The sequence below is a fragment of the Ceratotherium simum genome, chromosome 11 (genome assembly GCF_057802395.1).
Source record: "Ceratotherium simum simum isolate JZ-2026a chromosome 11, ASM5780239v1, whole genome shotgun sequence".
Lineage (NCBI taxonomy): Eukaryota > Metazoa > Chordata > Mammalia > Perissodactyla > Rhinocerotidae > Ceratotherium > Ceratotherium simum.
In genome coordinates, this window is record NC_141910.1 from 30195090 (window position 1) to 30220218 (window position 25129).

General features: G+C 40.8%; 1 long non-coding RNA gene across 3 annotated transcripts in view; it reads right to left on the minus strand.

The window, feature by feature from the left end:
• Positions 1-25129, minus strand: part of LOC147915967 (uncharacterized) — a 59011-nt gene that overhangs the window by 25441 nt on the left and 8441 nt on the right. For 2 of the 3 annotated variants that reach the window (XR_015553651.1, XR_015553652.1), the window contains exon 3: positions 22252-22360. The exons of the other annotated variant lie outside the window; for it this stretch is intronic. This is a non-coding gene — a long non-coding RNA (uncharacterized LOC147915967). The remainder of the gene's footprint in view (positions 1-22251; positions 22361-25129) is intronic. 3 annotated transcript variants of the gene reach the window in all.

The window sequence follows — 25129 nt, forward strand, 5'->3', positions numbered from 1 at the left end:
GAAAAAAATAGGGGCAGGCCCAGTGGCTTAGTGGTTAAGTTTGTGCACTCCGCTTCAGCAGCCCTGGGTTTGCAGGTTCAGATCCTGGGTACGGACCTACGCACCACTCATCAAGCCATGCTGTGGCAGTGTCCCACATACAAAATAGAGGAGGATGGGCATGGATGTTGTCTCCTAGCAAGAAGAGGAAGATTGGCAACAGATGTTAGCTCAGGGCTAATCTTCCTCACCAGGAAAAAAAAAAGAAGAAAAAAAATTTTTTTACATATTTATTATTCTAGTCTGTTCATTTGTTGGCAAGGAACAGACATTTCTCACTCAACAGCTGAAGTAAAAAGGGAGGCTATGAAAAAAGAACATAGGAGAGTCTTACAGAAACAAACACAGAGAGTATGGTAGAATGTCTCTGGGAAACGGAAAGGCACCAGACTTTGCTCTCTCCATCTCTCTAACTATATGCTTTCCTGTATCCCTTCTCTTGCTTACTCATCCGTTTGTCCATTAGGACTCTCAGTCCTGACCCTAAATAACTTTCAGTTCAAGCATCTACCACCATCTTTACTGCAGGCTCTTAAATCTCAGTTCAGATTCTCAGGGAAGAACCAGATTGGACTAGTCTTTGGATTGGTCCAGGATCAGGAGTCCATCTCTGGTTCAATCATCTGTTTCCTGACAGACAGTCTTGCATATAATATTTCAGGAACTGTGAGTGAAATTGTCACCGGCTAGGTGTCCCGAGGAACTCAAGGGTGGGTTTGGAAGCATTTAACTGTTTTTCCAAATCGTTTTTTTCCCCTTCATTATGTTAAAGAGATGGAACCACCAACCACCCTGAACCAGACCAAGCCTCACCACAAGAGCTACATCCATTACCTATGCCTTATTTTTAATGCTAAGATCTCTCCAGGAGGAGCTAGACCTTATCAGTGTATGTGGAAACATGTTTTCCAACTGAGCCTGCACAAGCGAATACCCACCTCTCCCTTTTGAATATTCATTCCCCATCCAAAATAAAGGTCCTTTCTTCCCTTTGTTTGGGGACACCATGACTTTGAAAATGATTTCTCACGGTCTCCTATTTGCTGTGATGGTGTTCAGGGCAGGCCGCCCCAACATGCGCCACTCTGGTATGTGCATTACTTCAAGCCGAAGACAACAAAGGCTCAGAGGACTCAGGAAGAACATTTGAGCTTCCCCTCCCAAACTGCCTAAAGAATTTAACATAGAAGGCCAGTTCCAGGAAGGAGCCACTACCATATGATAGCTGTAGTATAATGTAAAACAGATGCAATAAGAAAGGCACCAACAAGCCCATCTTATCAAAAATTCTGCCTCTCTCCACATTCTCTACAGGTAGCCCAGTAAAAAGCTGTCTGACAAACATTTGCATTTCCATCGCCATGTGAATTGTCTTCTTCTCCACTGAAACCCCAAACCACTACCCCCCAACACCCTCCTTGCCTTTAGCTGAGTATACTTAAGCGAGCAACTTAGTCAGAATGACTAATTGTTCAGTTTTTATTTTCTGAGTTTCTCCTATGTATACATGTCATTAAACTTTGTTTTATTTTCTGCTGCTAACTTGCCTTTTTAATTATTTGGCCAGCCATAAGAACCTTAAGGGAAAGGTTGGGGAGAGATTCTCCCTCTTCCCTGACAGCTGCAAATACACTTTATTTTGTGAGACAACTTCCACTGGTGTAGAGTCTTATTTAGCTTGCCAGGAGGCAAACCCACTTGGTTTGGTAACAAAACGAAGAGGGAGAGTTGGGCATGGCAGGCAAATTGACCAACAGATCTGCTAAAATGACTGGTGGGAGAGACTCTCAGGTTGAGCTGAGACCTCTATTGCTTGAGCAATAGATGTCAAGCACTTCCCATGCTCTAAAGGCAAGTGCTTTTCTGAACACATTAAAACATTGAGAAACCAGTTCTGTCAGCCTTAAGCTATCATCCACCTCCAGACTACATGAGTTGGTGAAAAACTCAGAAGGTGAAGAAGCAGATGGTGAGGTGAGTGTTGCTGGGCATTCCCTCCCCCCACCCCACATGCATGAGACTGGAGAGGCGAGTTCTTATCCCTCAAATGAGGGACTTTTCAAGAGAGTCACTGGAGAGATTGACTTGTGTCCCCTGGAATTTGGGCGTACGTGGGAATTGTTGTCTCACTTTGAACAGTCTAAAAGTGAAAGGCTATGGCTACATCAGCCAGAGATGGCAGAGCAGAGGAAGGGAGGGAAGGACAGAAGGAGAGAGAGATGCAGTCCCAGGAGTAAACTGCATTTACACTGATATGGAGGTGGGGGTGGGACTTGGACTAAGTGGGATCCTGCAGGAGGAAATTGGCCTGTATTACAAGGGTCCCTGCCCATTTCAAGAGCAACACTATCTCAAATGTGGACCTCTAAGGTGGACTGGACTTTTTACTATCTAAGAATTACTTGAAGGGTATGAGACCTGCCCAAGATTTTATCCAAGGTGTGGGGAAGGGTTAATCTTCAGAGCTGGTAATGGAGAATGGGGGAAGAGGGGTCCTGCCTGCACCCTACTAAGTCCAACTGTAACCACGGGCCCTCTAGGACCAGTTCAACTGACCCTATCTTATCAACAGAGTAATTAAGAGTAGTTTTTCAGGAATGAGACTCCTTGTCCAGTTCAGGCCAGTTGAGACCACCAACCCATCATCTGGGCCTATGCAAATGCCCAATAAGTGACCTTTATGATGTCAAAGGGCTGAGAACTCCACTCTCACATCATGCTAACACCACCATCTTGTGAACATGCATCCAGTGAAGAGGGATGAAGCTTGACTACACTTGCGCAGATCATCAATTACCTCACTTCTTCTTACCTCCAATCATCTATCTTCACACTTCAGACCGCCCTGTCCTTCATCCCAGAAATTGTGCCCTAAGCCCTGGATCAAGGAGACAGATCTGAGAGCATATGCCTTGTGTCTCCTTGCAGATCAAACTTGCAAATTAAGCTTCTTTTCTCAAAGGCTGATGCCATAATAATTGGCTTTTTTTATGCACATCGGGCAAGAGAACCCCGATTTTGTGCGATAACATAACATGTTCTTTAAACCAGCTACATATGCAAAATTATATCATCCCAACGGCTGTTGCAGATTCCAGGCACTGATGAATTGGAGAATAGTCTAACAGCCTGAAAATAGAACTTGGAGTTAAAGAGCTTTTAGTTTTTTAACTTCTATTTGTTTCTTGAGATGAAAGTGTGCTTTGTTTGGAATTTAGAACCCAACAAAAAGCTCTCTAGAAGCTCCAATGAAGTAGACCTTTAGGAAAGGGATTTATGAATCAAGAAAGAATGACAGGAGATGAAGGACAGGGAGATAAATAGTCTTACTTCTGTAAAAGCCACAGGAGATTTCCTACCGAAAAATTATGACAGTTTGGTGAATGGAGAAGCTAGCTGAATAGTATCACAAACTTTGAGATCAACAGGTAAAATGCAATCCTACAGCCTCAATTCAGTTTAGCTAAACTAAGGGAAGATAAGCATGATTCCAGCCCCACCCTTATCTTCCCCACAGGAGCCCAGAAGCTGAAGAAGGAGGTCAGCCACAAAAGGTTTGCACTCCCCAGCTGTGCCCTGCCCTCCGGGATCTCACTAAGCTTCTCAAAGGCTCCATTGTAACCACAGATTCTTATCTAGAGTCCCAGCTGTGTTACTTTGTTAGTAAACATTCTCATTTCTCATGCTAACTGCTAAGTTAATTCATTCAATTTTTTTTTCTTGCAGAGTCTTCTCTGTGTCTGGCACTATTCAATAAGCTCCTCATGGAACTCATATTTGAGTGTGTGGCAGTGCAGGTAATAACTAATACATCCATTAAAATATATCAGATGGTAAATGTTATATTAACAAAAAATGGCAGAGAAAAGGAATAGAGATTGCTTGGGGGAATGGGATTTAAAATAGAGGGTCAGAGGGCCAGCCCGTGGCTTAGCCGTTAAGTGCACGCGCTCCGCTGCTGGCGTCTGCTGCTGGCGGCCCCGGTTTGATCCGGGCGCGCACCGTTGCACCGCTTCCCTGGCCATGCTGAGGCCGCGTCCCACATACAGCAACTAGAAGGATGTGCAGCTTTGACATACAACTATCTACTGGGGCTTTGGGGGAAAAAAGATAAATAAAATTAAAAAATAAAATAAAATAGAGGGTCAGAGAAGGCTTTCTTGAGAAGGTGACATTTTGAGCAAAGACTTGAAAGAGGTGAGGGCCCGTGCCATGCAGACATATCTGGGGAAACCATTCCAGACGGAGACAGTATCAGTCTTGAAGTAGGAGCATCTTGGCATATTCAAGGCATGGCAAGTAATTAGTGTAGCTAGAGCAGAGGGAGAGGTGAGGTCAGAGAGGGAAGAAAGGCCAAGTCACTTCAGGCCTTGTAGGCTACTGTGAGGACTTTGGTTTGTACTCTGAATGAGATGGGAAGCCATTCAAGGGCCAAGGAGAGACATTGTCACCGAATAGGTGCCTGTAGAAACTTAAAGCTGGGTTTGGAAACAACTAACTCTTTTTCCAAGTTGTTTCTTTTCGTTTTTATGTTAAGGAGATGTAACCACCAACCATCCTGAAACTGACCAAGCAAGAAACTCAAGGGACATGTAACCATCCACCCATCTTGAACTGACCAAGCCTCACCACAAGAACTACGCCCATGACCTTTGCCTTATTTTTAGTGCAAAGATCTCTCCAGGAGGAGCTTAGGCTTCATTATGTGGAAGCCTGTTCTCCAACTGAGCCTATGCAAACAAATACCCGCCTCTCCCTTTTGAATATTTATTCCGCATCCAAAATAAAAGGTCCTTGCTTCCTTTTGTTTGGGGACGCCATGACTTTGGAAATGACTCCTCATGGTCTATTATTTGCTGTAAATAATCTTTGTGAGACAACCTCCACTGGTGTAGCGCCTTATTTAACTCACCAGGAGGCCAACCCACTTGGTTCGGTGACAAAATGACACAATTTCCCAAGAGGAGAAGACAATCAGTAGAAATAAAAAGGAACTCAAAAAAAGCAAAATATAGGGGCCGGCCCGGTGGCATAGCGCTTAAGTTCGTGCGTTCCGCTTTGGCGGCCCGGGGTTCGCTGGTTTGGATCCTGGGCGCAGACCTACACACCGCTCATCAAGCCCTGCAGAGGCGGCATCCCATATAGAAGAGCAACAACTCTACAACTATGTACTGGGGCTTTGGGGAGAAAAAAGAAAAAGAGGAAGATTGGCAATAGATGTCAGTGCAGGGCCAATCTTCCTTCAAAAAAAAAAAAGCAAAATATAGCATTAAATATATGTGACTTTAAAAGAGATTAAGAACTGCATAGCAGAGGTATTCCCCTATTATGAAAGAGAGAGAGAGAAAGAGAGAACTACAAAAAATGCTGTATATTCATGAAGGATAACTTAATACAAAACTGAGAAGGAGGAAGCAGGCGATATTTTTGAAATGTCATCAAACAGTGCCAATGAATGTTATTTCTGACAGGGAACAGAACGAGAGAGAATGATTTATTCAAGAATATCCCAGGAAATAAAGTTACATTTAAATGGGACATGTGTCAGCTACATCAAAATTTTGAAATGAAAAACAGAAAAGCGGCGTCTGGGAATAAAAGTGTTATATTTTTGTTCTGGGAATAAAAATGTTATACTATTTATACCCGCATAAGTGATGACTTAGGTATTTAATAGCTTGAGTCTCGATGTTAAAACGAGACAAGCCAAACAACAGAGATTTAGCAATTTATTGAGACCTTCCATTTGACTTTGTCACTAACTAGCCTTGATTATTAGCAGTGCAACTTGTCCCTTCACCTTTGTTCCTCACTTTTCTCCTAATTAAAATAAAGGGAGGTTGTCCTCTCCAAGGAGAGAGAGAGAGAGAGTGCGCTATTGCAGTAGATTACATACTCTCCTTGGATATTTAGGCCAAAAGTTTACAGCACCCTCTTCTCTTCCCTATTGAATTTATCTATTAGCCTTCGAGATATCCCTTATATTCCTTGACAGCTTCCAGAGTTTCCTACTTTCTCTCTAATTACATCATCCTTGACCACTTCAACATCCCTGTCCATGACTTTCCAACAACCTGACCTCATATTTTCTCAGCCTTATTGACTTCTTGCCACCTACCTTCCTCAGATATTGAATCTGCGCAACCTCCAAGATTTTAAACTGAAACGCCCATTTATAGTCATCACCTCTTGTCTTCTCACTTCTCTCATTCTACTGAACCTGGTGTTTATCCTCAGGGTAACATAAATTCCATCAACCCTCAATCAGTAGTGTTGTGGTTAGGGCTACAGATTTTAGAGTCAAACTGCCTGGGTTTAAATCCTAAACTTGCCCTTTACTAGCTGAGTGACCAAGGACAAGTTACTTAATCTCTTTATGCCCTGAATTTCTCACAGGCTTCCTGTGAAGGTTAAATGAGATAATCCACATAAACCTGGCACATATTAAATATGTGATTAATGTTAGCTAGTGGTATCAGCATTCCATTTGGCTACACTTGCCCTCTGTGGAGCCTTGTCACCACAGTCACCCTGGCTTTCTCTTACTCCAGTGGGTACTAGTCCCTTCCATTGTTCACTTTTTTCATCTCAGCTCCTAGATTGCTTCAAACCTTGATTACTTCCTGGATCTAGTTGGACCCTAACTCTAGACCATCAAGGTTACTCAGGAAGTGTTTTTATAATTAATCTTTCTCTGAGTCCTCATTCCATTCCCCACAACATCTATCCTGAACCACCTCTACTTTCCTCAAGTCCCCAAATCTTCCCCTGCCTGAAATATTTTTATGACATAAGGTTGTCTCCTACTTCACTGGGAAGACAGAGACCACCCTGTTAGCCGAGAATACTTCTCCTATACCCTTGTTTTTTCCCATGCAGAGGGAACCCAATAAATGTAACTCTTGGCATCTCTGCCTCTGTACTCACTCTACCCTAGGGGAAGTGAAGTGACTCACCTGATTGGTAAATTTGTGCAGAATAAATCAGCATTCTCTGACCAGCCTTTAGATCTCTTGGCAGCATGCTGGCCTGAACAGCCTATACCAGCTGCTCTCTCCCTGACCATAAGGTGCACAGGAGGCCAGCTTTGCCCTTGGAGGGCATGAAGAAATCTGCAGTTTGGAAAGGGAGTGTAACTCTGAAATCTGAGGGCCTCTAACCAGGCAGATGTTGAAGAATATTGAAAAATCAAAGCCTAAACTGGGAATTTAGAGGAGCTATATAAATTTAGAGGTGTGAGTGAACTTTAGTGTTCTGGGCAGAATGTTTTGATGTTGGCAGTTGTATGGGCTTTTAGCAGCTGCAGTCTGGGAAAGAGGCTGTAAGCCTCAGAGCATGTGGTACTCTAACCATAGGGACAGACTGCAGTTTGTGGTGGCTTGGCCCACAACTGAGTGGGTATTTTTATAAAGGCAGGCCTCAGTAAAGGCTCAAGAGCCACAAGACCCTTGGCATAGGCACATAACCTTTGAGTGGTCTCCACATCCTCTGGAAGGTGAGGCCAAACAAACAGGCAAACACTGTGCACTTGCAAAGGCTGGGCGGTGGCAGCATTAGATCCTTTTAGGCATTTGTTGCTTTTAAAACTACAACTCAAGTTTTGGATGCCCTTCAGAAAACAAAACAAGTTCTAACTTTCAGTTGTTATTGGCACTCAGGGTAAAGGACAAAACTTAAGGGATTAAACTTCAATGCACTAGGCTTGTCTACAGACCAAGGTGTAGAAAATACCCTAAGAATTACTGGCAACTTGGTGGTTGTAGATGGGCATGCAGGAATTTCTGTGCCTTGTGGGAACATGCCTGAGAAGTTTATGATATTTAAAAACAGAGGAAACAGTGTTTCATAGAGTAACTGGCAAAGGTATTGATCCTCACTAAAGTCTAGAGTCTTAGAGCTACAGGCTTTAGAAATATGAACAGCAGTTTTACAATCTTCCATTGCTGATTTTCCAGCTGAAACAAATGCAAGAATAAGATGAAAAACCTATGCTAGTCTCAGCAAACTAGGAATAGAAGAGAATTTCCTCAACTCGATAAAGAACATCTACAAACAAACCTACAGGTAACATCGTCCTTAATGATGAGAAGCTAGAAGCTTTCCCACTAAGATCAGGAACAAGGCAAGGATGTCCAGCTCACCATTCCTTTTTAATGTTGTACTAGCTAATGCAATAAGATAAAAAATAAATAAATAAATAAAAGGTATATAGATTGAGAAGGAAGAAATAAAACTGCCTTTTTTCACAGATGACATGATTGTCCATGTAGAAAAATCTGAAAGAATTGACAAAAAATGTCCTGGAACTAGTAAGCAATTATAGCTAAGTTGCAGGATACAAGGTTAATATACAAAAGTCACTTGTTTTCCTATTTACTAGCAATGAAAAAGTGAAATTTGAAATAAAAAAACACAATATCATTTACATTAGCATCCCTCAAAATTTGAAATACTTAGGTCTAAACCTAACAAAATATGTACAAGATCTATACAAGGAAAACTACAAAACTCTGATGAAAGAAATCAAAGAATGGGCTGGCCCGGTGGCACAAGCGGTTAAGTGCGCGTGCTCCGCTGCGGCGGCCTGGAGTTTGCCGGTTTGGATCCCGGGCGCGCACCAATGCACTGCTTGGCAAGCCATGCTGTGGCGGCGTCCCGTATAAAGTGGAGGAAGATGGGCACGGATGTTAGCCCAGGGCCAGTCTTCCTCAGCAAAAAAAGAGGAGGATTGGCAGATGTTAGCACAGGGCTGATCTCCTCACCAAAAAAAAAAAAAAAAAAGAAATCAAAGAAGAACTAAATAAATGGAGAGATATACCATGTGCATATGTAGGAAGACACAATATTGTCAAGGTATCAGTTCTTCCCAACTTAATCTTTAGCTTCAATACAATCAAAATCAAAATCCCAGCAAGTTATTTTGTGGATGTTGACAAACTGATTCTAAAGTTTATATGGGAGGAAAAAGACCCAGAATAGCCAACACAATATTGAAGGGGAAGAACAAAGTCAGAGGACTGACACTACTTAATTTTAAGAGTTACTATAAAGCTACAATAATCAAGACAGTCTGGTACTGGCAAAAGAATAGAAAAATAAACCAATGGAACAGAATAGAGAAACTAGAAATAGACCCACAATAATATAGTCAACTGATCTTTGACAAAGGAGCAAAGACAATACAATGGAGAAAAGATCGTTTTTTCAAAAAATAGTGCCAGAACAACTGGATATTCACAAGCAAAAAGTGAATCTAGAGACAGACCTCATACCTTTCACAAAAACTAACTCAAAATGGATTATAAACCTAAATGTAAAATGCAAAAGTATAAAACTCCTAGAATATAACATAAGAGAAAACCTAGATGACCTTGGGTATGTTGATGACTTTTTAGATACAACACCAAAGACACAATCCATGAAATAAGTAATTGATAAGGTGGACTTCATTAAAGTTAAAAACTTCTGCTCCTTTGTTAGACACTATCAAGAGAATGAGAAGACAAGCTACAGAATGGGAGAAAATACTCGCAGAAGACACACCTGATAAAAGACTGTTTTCCAAAATTTACAAAGAATTCTTAAAACTCAACAATAAGAAAAATGAACAAGCTGATTAAAAATGGGCAAAAAACCTGAACAGACACCTCACTAAGGAAAAAAAACAGATGGCAAATAAGCTTATGAAAAGATTCTCAATGTAATATTTCATTGGGAAATTGTAAATTAAAGCAACGAGATATCACAACATACCTATTAGAATGGCCAAAATCCAGAACACTGACAACACCAAATGCTGACAAGGATGTGGAGCAACAGGAACTCTCATTCATTGCTGGTGGGAATACAAAATAGTACAGCCATTTCGGAAGACAGCTTGGCAGTTTCTTACAAAACTAAACATACTCTACCATACGATCCAGCAAACGCACTTGGTATTGGTATTTATCCAAACGCAAATTACACAAAAACCTGCACACAGATATTTATAGCAGATTTATTCATAATTATGAAAACTTGCAAGCAAGCAAAATGTCCTACAATAGGTGAATGGATAAATAAACTGTGGTACATCCAGTCAATGGAATATTATTCAGCACTAAAAAGAAGTAAGCTATCAAGCCTTGAAAAGACATGGGGGAATCTTAAATGCATAATTCTAAGTGAAAGAAGCCCACCTGAAAAGGCTACTACATATTACATGATTCCAATTATATGACATTCTAGAAGAAGCAAAACTATGGAGACAGTAAAAAGATCAATGGTTGCCAAGGGTTAGGGGGAAGAGAGAGATGAATAGACGGAGCACAGAGGATTTTTATAGCAGTGAATCAATTCTGTATGATAATCTAATAGTGGATACATGTCATTATATATTTGTATAAACCCATGGAATGTACAACACCAAGAATGAACCCTAAGGTAAACTATGGACTTTGCATAATAATGATGTGTCAATGTAGGTTCATCTGTTGTAACAAATGTACCACTCTGGTGCAGGATGTTGATAGTGGGGCAGGTTGTGTATGTGTGGGGTCTGGGAGTATACTGGAAATCTCTGTACTTTCTACTCAATTTTGCTGTGAACTTTAAAAATGCTCTAAAAAAATAAGTTTATTTTTTTTTAAAAAAAGCCCATCTATGCAAGGAAGGAGGTTTCCTTGGCCTAACAGAGGGTATTTTTTAAAATATGGATTCTTCAGGAATAGGACATAGGAATCAGCATTTTTAAATAAGCATCCAGGTGATTATTTTGATCAGACAAGTTTGGAAAACACTGGTTTAAGCTAGTCTATAGCTGAAAGCAGTCACAGCAACTGATGGCCAAGAACTAAAATTGTCAGCTCACCTGATATTACACAAGCAGGATTAGTAGACAGAGCTCATTCTAAAGGTAGCACTGAAAGGGAAAACACTTATTCTTCCACGTTCCCTTCAAGGTTAGAAAGCCATATAACATGCTTGGCCAATGGAATGTGAATGGAAGTGATGTGAGTGGAAGAGATATGCTACTTCTGGGCAGAAATCTGAAAAGCCAGGGCATAACTTGTCACTTTCCCTTGTCCCTCTTGTGGTGATCATGGAAAAACCCGTGGAGATTGTGTCGTCCTTGTTCCTTAGGTGAATGCAATATGAACAGAACTCCCTGCCAATACGAGATAGATGTGTGGTATGAGTGAAAAATAAACTGTTGTTTCAAGCCACTAAGATGTTGAGGTTGTTATTGCAGCATAACCCAGCCTGCCCTGACTGATACAGTTTTCAAACTCTACAAATTTCTAAGCTTCACAAGAAGACAACAATATCCCAAATGTCACTCTCTGAGAGGAGTTAATATGGATAGGTAAATTTTCCCCCTAGAAATGGAAGACTCAAATGCCAAATTTAACATTTCCTAATTAAGTTTATGTTCACATGGATTCCAGAGGCCTAGATCAGATCAACCATCTAGGTAAAGCTAAAACTCAGAATTTCTCTCCCTTTCACCCCTGACTCCAGAGTGTCTGACCTGGTATTTGACAACACCAATTAATGAGCTTTGAGAACATAATTTGGCCTGGAATAACTATACTAGAGACTGGGGAATAGCTTTTTCTAAATTTGATGGGTATAGAGATAGTGCTGTAATACTTTTGTGTGTCTTATTGACTTTTTGGACTCTCTGGAAACTCCAAGAGAGACCTGACATTAAACTAATACAATTTCTGTCCAAGCTACAACTGCTTAGAAGAAATTCCAACCCTATTTAAACCTTAAGAACCCCTCTAATTAAGATTGACTGAAATATGAAGTGGAAAGGATAAATCTGGACATTAATTTCTTTGAAGTTGAAATCTCAAGAGCAAGAGAATTTGACTTCAGACATTAATTTCTTTGGACTTTAATTTGTAAGGGGTTTTAATCTTTAGACTTGAATTTTCCCTGGAAATTTTCTAACGGAACAGAGTTTATGGTCAAATTTGGAGGGTCTCTGTGTTGACTGCTGAAGTGTCTTAATGGTGCATGTAATCTCATTGCAAGCCCTTTTATATGTGAGATCAGACAATGTTACTGAATATAATTGGCATGGAAAATAGATGAAGGGATGAATTTTCATATTTGGAGTTTCTATAATTAATAAACTATTTGTGATGATTATAAAATGTGACCTGTTTTATGTCTTGTCCTAGCAGCTTTCCTCTCATGCAGGGCTTGGTTCTGGAAGGGAATTCAGGTTGGTTTTGCAAATGCATAGAGCCTAGGCCATTCTAGCACCATCCAATCTTCTGACAGTTCCCTTGTGTTCATCTGTGAAATGGAGCCTACAAAGCTTCTCCCCAGTTTTGACTGCTACTCTCAGATGAACTCTCTAAGCTTCACACACGAAATGCGACTCTTTCTTTGGAGGCATCTTTGGATGTTTTGTTTTGTTTTGTTTTTGCTCCCTCGGCCTCCTCCCACATGTGAATTTTGTTGCTATCACGATGTGTCCCCACCTGTGTATATTTAGGAGCTTGTACTTTGCTACCAAAACTTGTTATTGATGTTCATGGGTTATAGGTTTTGCTATCCAACTTGGTCTGTTTTTGTAGGAAGACATGGGGATATTAAAAAACTATGCCACTTGCAACTTCCCAGAATTCCCTTTGCTTTTTTCCTTGATCCCTTCATGTAGCAAAGATAATTATATGCTCACTAAGCCTCTTTTCATATTTCTTCTACATTCCCTGCCACCCCCACCTCCCCATTAAGCATGATCATGCAACTAGTTCTGGCTAGTGAAACATCAGTGGAAGTAATATGTGTCACTTAACAGTGGTAGCAGTGAGATCCCTCTGCATCACTCCCTAGTCTCTCTCTTCCCCTCCAGTCATGAGCATACCGCCCAAAGATTGAAGCAGCCTGGATAGATGGGTCTTAGTGTTGAGGACAGCAATCTACAATAGAGTTTGCATTAGCAAGAAATAAACTTTAATGTTTTAAGTGACTGTTCCTTTGAGGTTGCTGCTACAGCATAAATCACACTACCCAGACACTTTACCACCTACTTACTCTATTAATTATCTCCTTTTCACCTCTTACTCTGTAAATATGCTCAAGTATCTCCTATCCAAAAAAAAAAGAAAACCTTCTCCTGATCCTACTGTTTCTCAAATTATCATATATCTCCTTCCTCATTCACTGATACATTTCTGGAAGGAAAATCTATATTTGCTACCTCCACTTCCTCACCACCCACTCACTCCTTAATTCCTGGAGATCTGGCTCCTGCTTTCTTTATTCTTCAGAAACTATTTTCTTTAAGAATATCAATGATCTCCTACTTGCCAAATCATACTCAATCCTGCTCAACCTCTCTTCTACCAAAGCCCCAAAGTCTCATCAGGTGGTTTTAAATCTTTTTATGATCACAGGCCCCTTTGAAAATCAGATGAAAGCTATGGACATTATTCCCAGAAAAATCACATACATATGTATACAAATTTTCATAAGTTTCAAAGAGTATTTGATCAGCACACTCCCCCAAAGCCCATCCCTAAATAGCCTAAACATCTCCATAAAGAATTCTGCCCTGGTCTGTACCTAAAAAATAAACAGACAGTGAAGAAGGTCATCCATTCCCACAAAACAGTCACATGGAATATTCTTTCACTTCCCAATGCATTTTCCTATATCACCCTGAAGTTTTGTCTGTCTTCTACTTTTTGCATTTCTGTAGTGGCTTCTTACCATCTATTCCCTCATTCATCTCTCTCTTCATTCAATCATGGAGTATTTGCAGAGTGAAAAACAACACCGTGTTCCTCTTATCCCAAAGGAAATGACAGTATAGCTGGGAAAGAGACATGCTCACATTAAAACTTGAGTAATAAAATAAGAAAAAATACGAATAAGTAGGAAATATATTGAAATATTTCTGAGGACGTGTTAGACACTGCTATCTGTAGGAGTGGAAATGTATACTGGGCCTTGAAAGATGAGCTCAGTTTTGATAGGCAGATAGAAGGGACAATGGTATGTCAAGCGGAATAGAAGGTATTATGTGAGCAACAAGAAATATATAAATATAAATGAAATTTTAGGGAGATCACAAGTAGGCCCCACATGGATTGACCAGAGAGGACACAAAGTTAGATAAAAACAGAATGGTAGGTTGGGGACAATCTTGTGTTAGCCTTGAGTACCAGGTTAAAGAGTCTAGGCTTTATTTCGTGGATAATGGGGAGACACTGAATTTTTTTTTTTTTTTTTTTGGTAAGGAAGATTAGCCCTGAGCTAACATCTGTTGCCAATCCTCCTTTTTTTGCTGAGGAAGATTGACCCTGGGCTAACATCCGTGCCCACCTTCCTCTACTTTATATGTGGGATGCCTGACACAGCACAGCTTGACAAGCAGTGCCCATAGGTCCGAACCTGGGATTTGAATCTGAGAACTCTGGGTGGCCGAAGCGGAGCACGCAAATTTAACTACTACACCACCGGGCTGGACCCAACACTGAATTTTTGTGTGTGTGTGAGGAAGATCAGCCCTGAGCTAACATCCGTTGCCAATCCTCCTCTTTTTGCTAAGGAAGATTGGCCCTGGGCTAACATCCATGCTCATCTTCCTCTACTTTATATGGGATGCTGCCACAGCATGGCTTGACAAGCGGTGCATCAGTGTGTGCCCGGGATCCGAACCTGCAAACTCCAGGCTGCCAAACCGGAGCTCGCGCACTTAACTGCTTGCGTCACTGGGCCAGCCCCAACACTGAATATTTTTAAGCAAAGGACTAATAGGATAAAAATGAGTTTTTAGGAGATTAATCTGCTAACAGTGTTTAACAAAGAGGTGCGGAACTGGCCAAAAGAAGGAGTTAGGAGATTGTGCAACAAACCGTGATCTGAACTGAACTGTTTGAGGAGAGCAACATGAGCAAAATAGGCACAGCTGAAACAGCAGGCATGAAGATGCGTTGCTTGGATCTCCCTTCAGCTGGAAGAATGCAGTCAGCTAATAGCCTCCAGCTGCAGCACCTTTGGGACCTACCACAGCAGCATTCAAGCTGAGGCCATCATCTTCCCGTGCAGTTCCCTGCCAGTGACTGAGCATGGCAGCGTTACTAGGGCCTAGCCATTTCTACCCAATGCAGCACTTCTCTAACAGGCAATCTTTGCTCTGGAGCTCTCCATTGGGTTGGCTGAGACTTTGCTAGATCTACATCAAAGTCTGAGCCTGTCCGATCCTGTCTCCTCCCCACTTTTTTTACCAGTTGTCAGATCAGCATCCAAGTCTGAAGGCTTTCCCTACTCAATCCTCCTTTCTCCCCCTTTATCGCTCATAGGTGTTACACTCCACTCTCCAACTAATATAAAAATACTTTGGAAATACATGAAAAGTTACACATTATAAAATTCATACAAATAAAAGTTAAATTGATAGCAGTGAACTAATTGTGTCTAGGAAAGGCATATTCTAAGTTTATTTCATGCGCTAGAAAACTAAGAAATGTGATAATAATGATTTATATATTGAGAAAAACACCAAGGTCATTGCAGGTTTGAACGAGTTTTCTACATGCTGAAATCTTTTCTCTGATTTAACTTGAGATTAAATAAGAGACTGAAGTAGCTATTTGACATTTCTTTATTTAGAGGAGCCAATTTATTTTAAAGAGAACATTTTTCATCTCACAACTGAAAGTAATAATGGGATAAACGGGAGGAGCAGAGCAGTTCTCTGAGACAAGTGCTGCAGCTGGGGTTCAGTAAATATGAGAGTCAGCATATGCACTAAAAATATGTCCTTAAGACAGCTAAGATTCTTGAAGCTTCTTTTGAATATACTTTACATCTTATGTTCATGAGACATTTCTGTGAAAATAGAAAGATGCGCCTGTCATGGCAGGGTTGAAAAAAAGTGTGTATAAAGGACTGTCACATAATACACCAACTTCATATTCAGAATGTAACGGAAACTCTACATGACAGACCATCTAACACTATCAGCTAAACATAACCACTCTTCCTGTTTTGTTTGGTGGGGGAAGTTATAGTGTAATGTTAGAGGTATATTTTTTCGTGTGCATTAGGCTGGGGGAGATTAGTTGGTCATTGAGTTTCAGTTGCTCAGTGGTAGAGTAATTTGGGAATGAAATTGTTACACTAAAGTAGTTTTGAGCTAATAAAAAACTATTTGGTTGGAGGCCTAATCATTTCATTCCTTTTTTTTTTTTTTTTTGGTGAGGAAGATTAGTCCTTAGCTCACATCCCAGTGCCAATCCCCCTCTTTTTGCTGAGGAAGATTGGCTCTCAGCTAACATCTGTTCCCATCTTCCTCTACTTTATGTGGGATGTGCCAATAGCATGATGCCTGCCACAACATGGTTTGATAAGAGATGCGTAGGTCCGTGCCCGGGATCCGAACCTGTGAACCCCAGGCCGCCACAGCGGAGTGCACGAACTTAACCACTACGCCAATGGGCCAGCCACGTCATTCCTATTTTTAACTGCTACGCAATACAATAGTTTCCTTTTGAAGTAGATCTTGGTAGAGGTTGAAACACTTCAATGATATAAATTCAAATTATCACCTCTCATTAATAAAACATGTAGAAAATAATTTCACAGTCCGCCTTAACCCCTAGCATGACCCCTCTACTTCCAGATTCCCATCTTAGACATTCTCTTTCCCAAATTGTTTTCCACCTTACTCTACAAATTCCTAACTTTTTCCTCATATCTTTCACATCTTTTCCATAACTCTCTACTTTCAACTGAGGACATTGCCTCAGACTTTTCTGAGGAAACAGAAGCCATCAGAAGTTGCTCATCTTCTGATTCCCAAATCTATGATTCTACCTGCACCTGTACATTTTCTTTTTCTTCCCTCCCATTTCAATGGAGGGAGTCTTTTCTCCTACCATTTCATTTCCCCTCCCTCTCGAATCCCTCTCTCTCCACATCATCATCTCTCCCTTTCTAACAAATCATTCTGATCCCAAACAAACATGTGCTAGTATCTCTCACCTGTAAAAAATCTTTTCTTGGGGCCGGCCTGGTGGCACAGCGATTAAGTGCACGAGCTCCGCTGTGGCAGCCCAGGGTTCGCAGGCCCGGATCCCAGGCGCGCACTAACGTACTGCTTGTCAGGCCATGCTGTGGCGGCGTCCCATATAAAGTAGAGGAAGATGGGCACGGAAGTTAGCCCAGGGCCAATCTTCCTAGGCAAAAATAAAAAGAGGAAGATTGGCATCAGATGTTAGCCCAGGGCTGATCTTCCTCACACACAAAAAAACCTTTTCTTGACTTATATCCTCTTTAAGCTACCTTTCCTTCTTTTGCCTCCCCTCATAGAAAACTTGAAATATCCTGTCTCTACATGCTGTCTCCACTTCCTCACCAAGTCACTCTTGAACCCTCCCTAATCCAGCTTCCCTGTCCCACCATTCCTCTGAAATTGTGCCTCGCAAGGTCATCAATAATATCTATATTGACAAATCTATGGGCCACTTTGGTCCTTATCTTGATTCTTCAGCAGCATTTCTCTCCCTGGAAACATTCTCCTCTTGTAGTTTCTGTGATGCCACTCTGTGCAGAAAAGAGTTAACATAGCAGGCTTGAGATTGCTATCCTTTGAAGGGGCTTGCAAGGTTGGCCCTTGGCTAGCACTTGGAAACTTGATTTTCAGAAGTGTTCCCATTGTTCTCTAACTGATAATGATGGCTCACTGTGCCTAGACTGTATAAACAATGTGGTTTGTGCTGAACACCTGCTTTCCTTCTGGCAATCTGGAATTTTTCTATGCAGAGGGTGCCTATATGACCAGACTCCAATAAAAAATCTTGGGCACTGAGTCTCTAATGGCCTCCCCAAGGCATAAACATCACACATATGTTGCTGCATTTTCATTGCTGGGAGAAAAGTGCGCTCTGCATGACCTCTCACAGGAGAGAGAAGGCATAAGGAAGCCTGCCCATAGATTCCTCCAGACTTGACCTGTGTTTTTCTCCCTTATGATCCAGCACTGTGTATTTACTATATCACTGTGATAAATCTTAGCCATGAGTACAACTATGCTGATTTCAGTGAGCCTCCTAGTGAGTATCTGAACATGGAGCTTGTCTTGAGGACCCGTAATACCACTCTGTTCTGGCTTTCCTTTTTTCTGTTGTGTTTTTTTGTGTGTGAGGAAGATTAGCCCTGAGCTAACACCCATGCCAATCCTCCTCTGTTTTTCGCTGAGGAAGATTGGCCCTGGGCTAACATCCGTGCCCATCCTCCTCTACTTTATATGGGACGCCTCCACAGCATGGCTTGACAAGCAGTGCATCTGTGTGCGCCTGGGATCCAAACCTGCGAACCCCGGGCCACCAAAGCGCCGCAAGGGCACTTAACCGCTATGCCACCGGGGCAGCCCCTGTTCTGGCTTTCTTTTTCTCAGACTCCTTTGTTGGATTCTCCTGCTCTGTCCTACTTGGAGCCTCAAGGTTTTACTCTCTTCTCTTCTCTATACTGTTTTCTAGGTGATCTTATTTGGTCCCTTAACATTAAATATAATATCATCTATATGCTGACAACTTCTAAATTTGTATCTCCAGCCTAGTTCCTACCAGTAACTCTAAAAACTAGAAATCCGAAAGCCTACTTGAATCTTCACTTAGGATCTTTTAGGCAAATTTAATATGGACAGTACGGAACTCACGATTGCTTTTTTGCAAATCTGGTCCTAGCCTCTGTTTTCCCCATGTCAATGAATGATTCTACCATACACACTGTTACCAAAGGCAGAAATCTGGGAGTCATCTGTGACTCTTCCCTTTCTCTCACACCATATTCTATCATCTCATCCTGATATAAGCCATCATCACCTCTCACTGGACTGCTGAAATAGCCTCCTAATTAGTCTCCCTTCCGTTTTTACTCCTGTATAATCTATTCTCCATTCAGAGTCAGAGAGATCCGCTGAAAGTTTAAAACAAATGATACCATTTTTCTCATTAAAAACTTATCTTGGTTTGCATTGCTCTTAGAGTAAATCTAAATTCTTGGTCCACTTATTAGGTTAGAAGAAAGAGCAAGTGCTCTTGCACTGTGAAAAAGCTTGGCTTGATCAAGAAACTAAGAGATGGTCAGAGTACCTGAAGTAGAATGAATGAGTGGGGAATCAAGACATGAGATGAAATATTAAGAGAGGAAGGGGTCTTTCCTTGCAGGGCCTTGTTTTTAAGTATTTATTACACAAATCTGTGCTGGCATATGGAAGCAAAAGCCATAACAACACAAAAATGTTCTTTAATGAACTGATCATTTATAAAATGAGTCCCTATCAAATATTTTTCCATATAAAACACTAGTATTTATTGTCCCCACCCTATCTCATTCAGCTGCCTCTCAGTTGACATCCTCATTGACTGAAAGTTTGAGATTGTGGTAAACATCCAAAAATATCAATCAAATGCAAACCAAATAAATAAAAAATAATTTAACTGCAGATTTTGCAACAGGTACAAGATTTCATGAAGTTGATGAAAGTGATATTAGAGAACTCTTCAAATTACACACAACGCTGTTGACAAGTGAGGTTCTATAGTTATATCAATTAACAATAGGGCCGGCCCCGTGGCTTAGCGGTTAAGTGCGCGCGCTCCGCTACTGGCTGCCTGGGTTCGGATCCCGGGCCCGCACCGATGCACCGCTTCTCTGGCTATGCTGCGGCCGCGTCCCACATACAGCAACTAGAAGGATGTGCAACTATGACGTACAACTATCTACTGGGGCTTTGGGGGAAAAAAGGAGGAGGATTCGCAATAGATGTTAGCTCAGAGCCGGTCTTCCTCAGCAAAAAAAGAGGGGGATTAGCATGGATGTTAGCTCAGGGCTGATCTTCCTCACAAAAAAAAAAAAAAATTAACAATAGAAGCAGAGAAAATAGAAAAGGAACGTGCTTCAAAAAGAAATAATCTGAATACCAAGCAATTAAGGAAGATTATTAGGAAAATTGATGAGTCTCCTGATAATTTTTGCAAAAATGACTCTCTGCCTATTAAGAGAATGAAAAAAAAAGGCCACAGACTGGGAGAAAATATTTGCAAGTCACTTATATAGTACAGGATTTATCCCCAGAATATATAAAGAACTCTCAAAACTCAATAATAAGAAAACAAATAAGGCGCCAAAAAGGGGACAAAAGATTTTCATAGACACTTGACAAAAAAAGATATACAGATGCTAAATCAGCACTCAAAAAGATGCTCATCATTATTAGTCATTAGGAAAATGCAAAGTGGAAGCACAGTGAGATACTAGTACACTCCTACTAGAAAGGCTAAAGTTAAAAAGACTGACCACACCAAGCAGGCAAGGATGTGGAACAACTAGAACTCTCATACACTTTTGGTAAAAATGTAAAATGGCATAACCACATTGGAAAACAGCTTGCAGTTTCTTAAAAAGTTATACATCTACCTACCATGTGATCCAGCCATTCTTCTGTAGGTATTTACCCAAGAGAAAAGGAAATACATGTCCATACAAAGACTTATACATTAATATTTATAGTAGCTTTATTTGTAATAGCCAGAAAGTGGAAATAACTGAAATGTCCATGAACAGATTAACGGATAAGCAAATTGTGGTCTATTCAAACAACGGAACGCTAATCAGCAGTTGTTTGAGAGAATACTATCAAGTCTCACCAACCTTGATGAAGATCAAGGGTGGTCACTTGACCAGCAGCATCAGCATCATCTGGGAATTTGCTAGTAATGCAAATTCTATTCTCAGGCCCCACTTCAGAACTACTGAATCAGAAACTCTGGGGGTGGGAGATCTCTAAACCACTGCTTTAGACTAATCTGTGAAAACTATCAGTGAGGGTTCTTGATATGTCCGTTATCTTTATTATCAATAACCAACTCTGGCTAATGTAAATTGAAGATGAATTTATTGGAAACTATCAGGTAACTCAGAGAACTGATGAGAAATGGTAAGAAACATCTTCAGTTAATGGGCTAGAACCAAAGGAGTCAGGGTAGCAGAAATAATCTGCTGCTGCCACCACCAATGCATACCATCTCTTCTGTTTGACATAGTGGTCACTGTAGGCAGCCACTGCTCCTGATAACACCGCCACGGATGCGAGATTGCCTATACCATAGCTACCATAGATCCAATATCATCCAGCATCCCTTCATCTTGGCATCGCTTGCTCAAGATTTAAAGTACATAGTAGCCAAATCTGGGTCACAAGCCTGTCAGGGAAGTGAGTTGAGGGTGAATCTCACCCATTAGGCTTCTGAACTTAGAGGTAGGAGCCTGCTTCTCACCAAGACCTAGATAATGGGGGATTTCCCAAATCTAGCAAGTAGGTTCAGATGCTGAGTAGTCAAAAACAATTACAGATGCTGACTATTGTAAGTCTTCTGAATAAAGTAAATTAGGCGTATTTTTAGCAGGACCATGTTCTAGCAGAATTAGTCAAATACATTCTTTGTATTACTTATTACAGACTTAAGAACCGTCCATACTACCTACTCTTGGTTCTTGAGAGATCTCTCTTTTCATTCAAGCATTGGCTCATAGTGGATCATAGGAATGGATGGTGTCAGCATGTGCCTTTCTACTGCATATGTGAGTAAAGACTGTGAAATGAAACGACTGGGTTTGGAACACCGCTACTTTGGCCGGACTCTTGGAGGCCTTTAAACGGTATTATTTAAAACTAAATTAATTGGACATTCATAGGCAAAAATATGAACCTTGACCTAAATGTCACACCTCGTATAAAAATTCACTCAAAATGGATCACGGACTCAAACGCAAAACATAAAACTATAAAACTTTTAGAAAAAAAAATCTTTGAATCTAGGACTAGGCAGAGTTCTTAGATTTGACACCAAAAGTTTGACCCACAAAAGGAGAAATTGATAGACTGGACCTCATCAAAATTAACAACTTTTACTCTGCAAAAGACCCTATTAAAAGGATGAAAAGACAAGCTACAAACAAGGAGAAAATATTTGCAAGCCACATATCTAACAAAAGAATGGTATCTGGAACATCTAAAGAACTCTCGAAACTCAACAGTAAAAAACCAAGCAATCAAATTAGAAAGCAGGCAAAAAACACGAGCAGACATTTCACCAAAGAGGAAGTGCAGGTGGCAAATAAGCACATGAAAACACGGTCGACATCAATAGCCATTGGGGAAATGCAAATTAAATCCACAATGAAATATCACTACACACTTACCAGAATGGTTGAAATAAACAGTAGTGACAACACCAAATGTTGGCAAGGATGCAGAGAAACTGGATTACTCCTACAATTGCTGGTGAGAATGTAAAATGGTACAGCCACTCTGGAAAACAGTTTGGTGGGTTTTTATTTACAAAACAAAACGTGCAACTCGGCATGACCCAGCAATTGCTCTCCTGGGCTTTTATCCCGGAGAAATTAAAACTTATGTTCATACAAAAACCTGTAGACAACAGTTCATAGCAGCTTTATTTGGAGTTGCCAAAAACAACCCAAATGTCGTTCAGTGGGTGAATGGTTAAACAAACTATGGTACATCCACACCATGGAATGCTATTCAGCAATGAAAGGGAACAAACTATTCATACACGCAACAACTTGGATGAATCTCTAGGAAATTAGGCTGAGAGAAATGAGCCAATCCCAAAAGGTTACATCCTGTATGATTCCATTTATATAACAGTCGTTTTTTTTTTTTTTTTTTTGTGAAGGAGATCAGCCCTGAGCTAACATCCATGCTAATCCTCCTCTTTTTGCTGAGGAAGACCAGCTCTGAGCTAACATCTATTGCCAATCCTCCTCTTTTTTTTCCCCCCCCCAAAGCCCCAGGAGATAGTTGTATGTCATAGTTGCACATCCTTCTAGTTGCTGTATGTGGGACGCGGCCTCAGCATGGCCAGAGAAGCGGTGCGTCGGTGCGCGCCCGGGATCCGAACCTGGGCCGCCAGTAGCGGAGTGCACGCACTTAACCGCTAAGCCACGGGGCCGGCCCTATATAACAGTCTTGAAATGATAAAATTGTGGAAATAAGAGAACAGATTAGTAATTTGCAGGGGGTTAGGGAAGTGAATGTGACTATAAAGAGCAACAGGAGGGATCTTTGTGGTGATGGAAATGTTCTTATCTTGATTATGTCAATGTAAATATCCTGATTGTGAATCTGGAATACAGATGATAACCAATTTTGCAAGATGATACCAATTTTGGGAAGCTGGGTAAAGGGTACAAGGGACCTCTCTGTATTATTTCTACAACTACATGAGAATCTACAAGTATCTCAAAATAAAAAGATTAATTTTAAAAACAAAACAAAGCAACAACTGAAAAACTGAATTACTCAGGTACTAAGTCCAGAAAGGCAGCCCACTCTTTATCGGTGGGGATGAGGGTTTTCCCCATAGCAAACGCTTGTGTCCGCCACTGACTATCCGCAGGTCCAAGATGAAGTGGCCGTAGGCAGGGAGAGGAAGGACCTACCTTGTTCTCTAAGCTAAACGGGAATTAGGAGCCTACACTTTGTAAAGAAGCATGAAGCTGCTGCTTTTTGTTTTAATTTTGTATACATATATAAAAGCCTAATACACATATATAAAAGGGCACATATCAAAAGTGTATAGCTCAAAGAATTTTAACATGCTAAACACACCCATGTAACCAACTCCCAGATGAAAAAATAGAACATAACCAGTACCCCAGAAGCTCCTTTCATAGCCCCTTTCCGTACCTGATCCTCAAGGGTAACCATTATTCTGCTTTCTTTTTTTTTTTAATAATTTTATTTATTTATTTTTTCCCCCAAAGCCCCAGTAGATGGTTGTATGTCATAGCTGCACATCCTTCTAGTTGCTGTATATGGGACGCAGCCTCAGCATGGCCGGAGAAGCGGTGCGTCGGTGCGCGCCCGGGATCCGAACCGGGCCGCCAGCAGCAGAGCGTGCGCACTTAACTGCTAAGCCACGGGGCCGGCCCTATTCTGCTTTCTAACACTACAGATTAGTTTGGCCTGTTATAATTTATACAAACAGAATCATACAGAACATGCTCTTTTGTGTCAAATTTTGCTCCAACATTATGTTTTTGCGATTCACCCATATTATTGCATGTATTTGTGGATTTTTCATTCTTATTGCTATGTAGTATTTTATTGTGCGAATATATCACAATTTATCCATTCTACTGTTGATAGGCATTTGGAAAGTTCCTTGTTTTGGACTCTTGAATACTGCTGCTATGAATATTCAAGTGAATGTTTTTTGGTGAATATCTGTACACACTTCTGTTCTATTTTCCAGATAGTGGCTGCTCTATCAGCCTGGATCCTAAAGTGAGGACAACGTGGAACAGGGCTCCCTCTTGACCTGAAGTGGAATATAGTAAATCTTAAGCCACTGAGAATTTGGGATTGTTTATTAACACAGCGTAACTTGGCCCAATTTATTGATACAACTAGTATCCTTGTCTTGTTCCTGATTTTAATGGATCTTCTAAACTTTCACTGTTTTTGAGATTGATAGAAATTTTATCAGGTTTAAAGAAGTTCCCTTTTATTTTCTAATTTGATAAGCATTTTTATCACGAACAAGTGAATTGCACTGAATGGTTTTTCTACATCCATTCTGCAACATTTGTCAAGATGTTTATTTTTCTGTATTAATGTTTTCAATTTTATTGATAGATTTTGTAACACTGAACCAGCCCTGTGTCCCTGAGATAAAGCCTACTTGATCTTGATGTATTTTTTTTCTTTTTTTTTTTTTTGTGAGGAAGATTAGCCCTGAGCTAACATCTGTTACCAATCCTCCTCTTTTTTTCTGAGGAAGATTGGCCCTGGGCTAACATCTGTGCCCATCTTCCTCTACTTTATATGGGACACTGCCACAGCATGGCTTGACAAGTGGTGCGTCAGTCCATGCCCAGGATCCAAACCCGCCAACCCCAGGCCACCAAAGCAGAGCATGCGAACTTAACCGCTATGCCACCAGGCTAGCCCCACAATGTATTATTTTTTAATATATACTTCTGGATTCAGCTTGTTAGTATTTTTGTTAAGCGTTTTTCCATCTATGTTCAAATCGGATTGGTCTATAATTTC